The sequence below is a fragment of the Mus pahari genome, chromosome 20 (genome assembly GCF_900095145.1).
Source record: "Mus pahari chromosome 20, PAHARI_EIJ_v1.1, whole genome shotgun sequence".
Classification (NCBI taxonomy): Eukaryota; Metazoa; Chordata; class Mammalia; order Rodentia; family Muridae; genus Mus; species Mus pahari.
In genome coordinates, this window is record NC_034609.1 from 20,280,475 (window position 1) to 20,285,910 (window position 5,436).

Genomic DNA, 5,436 nt, shown 5'->3' on the forward strand with positions numbered 1-5,436 from the left:
TGTTTCCTTGGTATCTTCCAGCCCCACTGGCTCCTACAATCTTTCTGCATCTTCTTCTGCCTGATCCTCAAGGAGAGAGGTATTTGATGAAGACATCCCATTAAGGACTGTGTGCTGCAGGGTCTCTTACTCTCTGCACATTGTTAAATTGTGAGTCTTTGTTGCAGTTTCCATCTTCTTCAGGGTGAAGCTTCTCTGGTGATGGCTGGAAAAGACTGTTCTATTGTTAAAGAATGCTGTTAGGAGTCATTTTGCTTATACATTCCTTTAGCAGAAAGAAGTTTTCCCTTAGGCCCATGGCCTGCTGAGTCTCAGATTCTTGGCCATCTGAGCAATGTCAGGCATGGGTTCTATCTCATGGAGTGGGCCTTGAACTGGTCAGATAGTGGTTGTTTACTTCTACAATGTCTATGCCGCTATTGCGCCAGCATATCATGCAATCAAGTCATCATCGTAGATAGAAGGGTTTGTAGCTGGGTTGCGGTTTCTCTTCTGGCGCCTTCCAGTGCCATGAACTCCAGGCAGCTGGGGTAAAGACACTAATTCAGCACCAGCTTGACTTTTCTGTTTTCATTGACATATGTAGGGGTTGTCTTCAGCAATATGACCCGATTCTCAGTTTGTAGAAAGCAACACATGTCCTTGGCGGTCGCCTGAGTTGTTTGAGGGTTTTCATGAAGATTCCTGTGGTAGTTTGAATGAGATCGTGGCCCCCATAGGCTCATATATGTGCATGTTTGGTTTCCAGTTGGTAAGTAGACTATTGGGAAGGATTGGAAGGTGTGGCCTTGTGGGTGGAGATGTGGTACTCTGGGTGGGCTTTGAGGTTTCAAAGCTCAAGCCATGGCCTCTCTTTCCCCCATACCCTGACCTCCTCACTCTGCATGCTGGCTATGGATCAGGATGTAGCTCTCCCCTGTTTCTCCAGCACCATGCCTAGCTGCTTGCCGGCTGACATGTTCCCTGCCATAATTGACTCTGGAACTGGAAGCAAACTCCCAAATGAAATGCTTTCTTATAAATGTTGCCTTGGTCATGATATCTCTTCATAACAATAGAAGTGTAACTAAGACAGCTTCCTAAATCCTCACTTCATTACGTTTCATATTACACATAATCTTGTTCAAGTCTGTAAATACAGAAATATCAGGAAAACAGTTGAAAAAGGAAATGAGGAATGTGCAAACAACATAAAGGAGAATAGACAATTGACAGCATAGCAATGCATCATCATCAATTGCTTCATTAGCCACGTTCGTAGAGAAAGTTCTGGGACTGGGGGGAGTGTTCAGATGGCACACTGTCATCGTTATATGAGCATGGCATGAGTGTGGAGGCAAGAGACATCTGTAGGCGTCTATTCTCTCTTCCCATCATGTGGGTTCTGGAGATTGGCAGTAAGCATTTCTACATACTGAGGCCATCTCAATGTCCCTGAGTTAGCTTCCTTCCTTCCTTCCTTCCTTCCTTCCTTCCTTCCTTCCTTCCTTCCTTCCTTCCTTCTTTCTTTCTTTCTTTCTTTCTTTCTTTCTTTCTTCTTTCTTTCTTTTTCTTTAAAGAATTTTCATGGAAGGCAACAAGATCATAAGTGCAAGATAATCTGAAATACACAGTGAGTTCCAAGTCAGTTTGGATTACATAGTGATACCCTGTCACAAATAGCACTATTATGGTGAACATTACTCAGTGCTATATTAAGACAAATTATCAAGGCATGGAATTTTGTTCAGAAAAAGTGAACAGAACCCATCTGAAAAGTTCCATCACTATATATCTCTTTCTCTATATCTATCTATCTATCTATCTATCTATCTATCTATCTATCTATCTATCTATCTAACATTATGGGAAAGGCAGAACTGTGGGAGTATAGGGTAAAGCCCAGTGGCTCCAGTGGTTTGAGTGAATGCACAGGAAGAAGAGTTTTAGGGCTGTGCAAATTCTCTATATTACACCACTGTCATTGAAATATGTCATCATATGTTTGTCTCAATTCACAGAATTGACAACACAAAGAGTGGACCATAATGTAACCCATGGACTTTGATTGACAAAAAAACATGAAACATGTCAATGTTAGGTTTTTTTTTTTTTTTTTTTAACATTAGCAAATGTACCGTGCTTGTGTGGATGTTTTGGGAAAGTGACCAGAAAGAATGTATGGCAACTCTGCACTTTCCACTTAATTTTGCTGTAAAAGGAAAACTTCTCCAAAATATAAAGTCTATTCATCAAAATATGTTTATTAGATGATTATGATGCAGAAGTTTGAGACTAACTGAACTGCCGTCATTCTATTATTTTTTTCAGATGCAAATACATAAGTGGAGAAAGGGAAATGGGGTGGAAGATGGGGTACATCAGAGACTCCCAGCCTTCCAGTCCTTCTCCATTGCTTTTTCTCTGTTCTTCACCCTAGGCTGTGGATCCTTTCCCAATCCCTGGTGGTTTTGTCTTCTGGATTATATAGTAAGTTCGGGCCCGGGAACCAAGTGAAGTTGGTACCTACTGTATACACACACACACACACACACACACACACACACACACACACACACACACACTCTATTCTACTAAATATCACACAAAGAGAAGAAAAACAATTTCAAAAGGAAAAAAAAATATGTACATGCGACCAAAGAGAGACTATCCAGGAAACACTGTGGAGAAAGAGCTATGGTGTTAATGGCTAACTTCACCTTTAAGAGTTCAACATTTCTGTGCTTAAGAGGACTATAAAGCAAAATTGGACTTGGGACTATTAAAGGCTGCTAACTATTAGTTTTGTAACTTCCCGTCTTGTATGTTAATGTAAAGGCTGTTTCTGCTTCTGTAAATAAAAAGTTGCTTCGCATGAGATGACCTTTATGTTCTTGGCTTTAAAACCCTGGGACTGAGGAGGTTAGGCACTGCATTTGGGAATCCCAAATCAGGGTGTAGACCCAGTGCCAGTATATGAGTAAAAGCTTTTTCTTTTTTAAATTTTATTCCATGGGTCAGACTGGCAAATATCTGAATGACCCAAGACCCACGACAATGGGAACATAGCGCCATTAATCAATTGCATCTACAGCTAGGTTCATGGGAACAGATATCCTGGGAATGGAGGGAATTCTCAGGCAGAATGATATCTAGGTTGCTTTTTCCTCTGTGATAAAATATTCTGACAAGAGTGACTTCAGGGAGAAAGAGCTCATTGTGGCCTATAGTTCCAGACAGATACAGTTTATCATGTATACCATGTATAAGGGGAGACATAAGGACCTATGGGGAGGACATTGTAGCTGGTGGACAAAGCATGGTGACAGGAGCAGGAGACTGGCTGGTTACATTGTGTCCACACCCAGGAGAGTGGGCTGGAAGTTGGAATAGGCTGCAAAGCTTGAAGGTCCACCCAATGACATCTAAGAATCAAATCCTAACAGTCAGCTATCCTACCACCATGTTGTCCTCAGAAACGTGTTTGCCCCACAGCAAAGCTCCAACTTCTAAAGGTTTTATGACCTCCCTCAGCAGAATCATCAACTGGGATCAATGTTACACATATGAACCTATGGGAGACAGTTCACATTCAAACTACAGCAGGTGGCAAGATGAAGTAAAAAAAATTTCCCCAACTCTCTGAAGGCCAGTGGCCATGTTATTTAATTTCCTTATGTCTCAATTTTGTCAGCATTTGTGTATTCTGGAAGACTCTTAGGGACATTAGGATATTACCTGTGTTTAAAGGTGTGGAGGGACTCAGCAGTTATAATGCACAAACTACAATGTCTTTAGAACTACAATGTCTCCCACTTGATCACATACTTCAAATAGGAAGTTCCTGATGCTGAGCAACAGTAGAACACATTGCATAGGTTGCAAATAGAGGAGGGAGCAGAGTTCCTCTTAGACTCAGATCTTTTGTCATTCTAGAGTCCACAATCATTTTAGTAAAGTGGGTTTCAAAAGGAGTTTGATGCGAGACACCTTTTTGTCCCTGTGACAAAATATCTAAGGCAATCAATCAACTACGGAAGAAAGGTTTATTTTGGCATACAGCTACAGAGGTTTCAGTCCTTGGTGACTTGGCTCTGTTGCTTTAGGGCTTCTGGTAAGGCAGAACACGGTGGAACAAAACACATGGCAGCTGCAAAGAAGAGAGAGGGGATGGGCGCAGGGTTTCAATATCTACTTCAAGGGTATTCCTCCAATTGATTATGTTATTTACCCCGACCTGCATGACTTAAACAACAGGGTTCTCAAGGGAAGGGAGCTACCACGACAAATTTTGGGATCAGAAGACATGAAGGAAGGAGGCAAGACAAAAATCCTGTTCAAGCCTCATTTATTATTGGGAAATGGAGGACTTTTAAAGATGAAAACCCACAAATAGTATTTGCTCAGGTACACAGGCCAAACGGGGTGGTGCTAGGTAACACGTTAACGTCAAAGGAATGTCCCCATTGTAAATGTCCCGAGTCAATGACAAACGGAAGTAAGAGAGTGGCAGAAGCAAAAGAGTGTTAGATAACCGTCCAGGGTCGAGAGGCTGAGATTCCAGGGGCTTCCAGGCCCTAACAGTTACTGTATAGGACCCCATCTCTTAAAGTTTCAGCATCTCACTGGAGTGCCACAGACCGGAGTCTATGCCTTTAGCATATGGTCTTTGGGGAGATAGTTAAGATCCAAATGCTAACAGCTCATGACCATGAGACTTATCACTGTTCTGTTCTCAGAGACACATCTTCTAGACAAGGAAAGCCAGCATCCTTTCTGCATCGCTGAAAGATCCAGACTGTGGTCCATGTGAAGTTCTTTGTACATCTCAAAATTTATAGAACAAGGAATTTGCCCGGTCCACTCAGGAATTCATTTCAGGGTATTTGGTCCTGCCAGCTCATGGCATTTAAAGCAGAAAGTGAGGTCTTTGGCTGAACATGCAGCTGAAGTCTAAAGTGGGGGTCATATTTAGTCAGGGTAGAGGTGAGTGGGCACCACACCAGTCAGCACGGCCCCTCCTGACATTCCTATTCATCTGGGTGATTATTAACTCACTGCCCTTTTCATTTGAATTTTTTCTTCCCGTTACCACCAAAGAGGGATATTTATTTCCTAATAAAAGTTTTTAAAGGAGTGTCAGACTTTGGGTTTCTAAATGTCACTCCAGCATTGTGAGCGTTGTGAACTGCATTACATTTCAATGTATGCGATAGAAAAGCAAAGCCTTCTTGCGACCTGGCCTTGAGAACAAAAGACTTTGGAGATGGTTCTCATCGCCGTGTCTCTTACACTCACTGTGTAGGATGGGCAAGAGAGACATAGATTTAGGGGGAAAATGGCAGGACTAAGAGACATTGGCAACAAAACCCAGGAAAACCAAGAAGGATGACCATCGTGTGGATACTTCATTCCTCCTTAGAATAAGGAACAAAATACCCATGAAAGGATATAGGT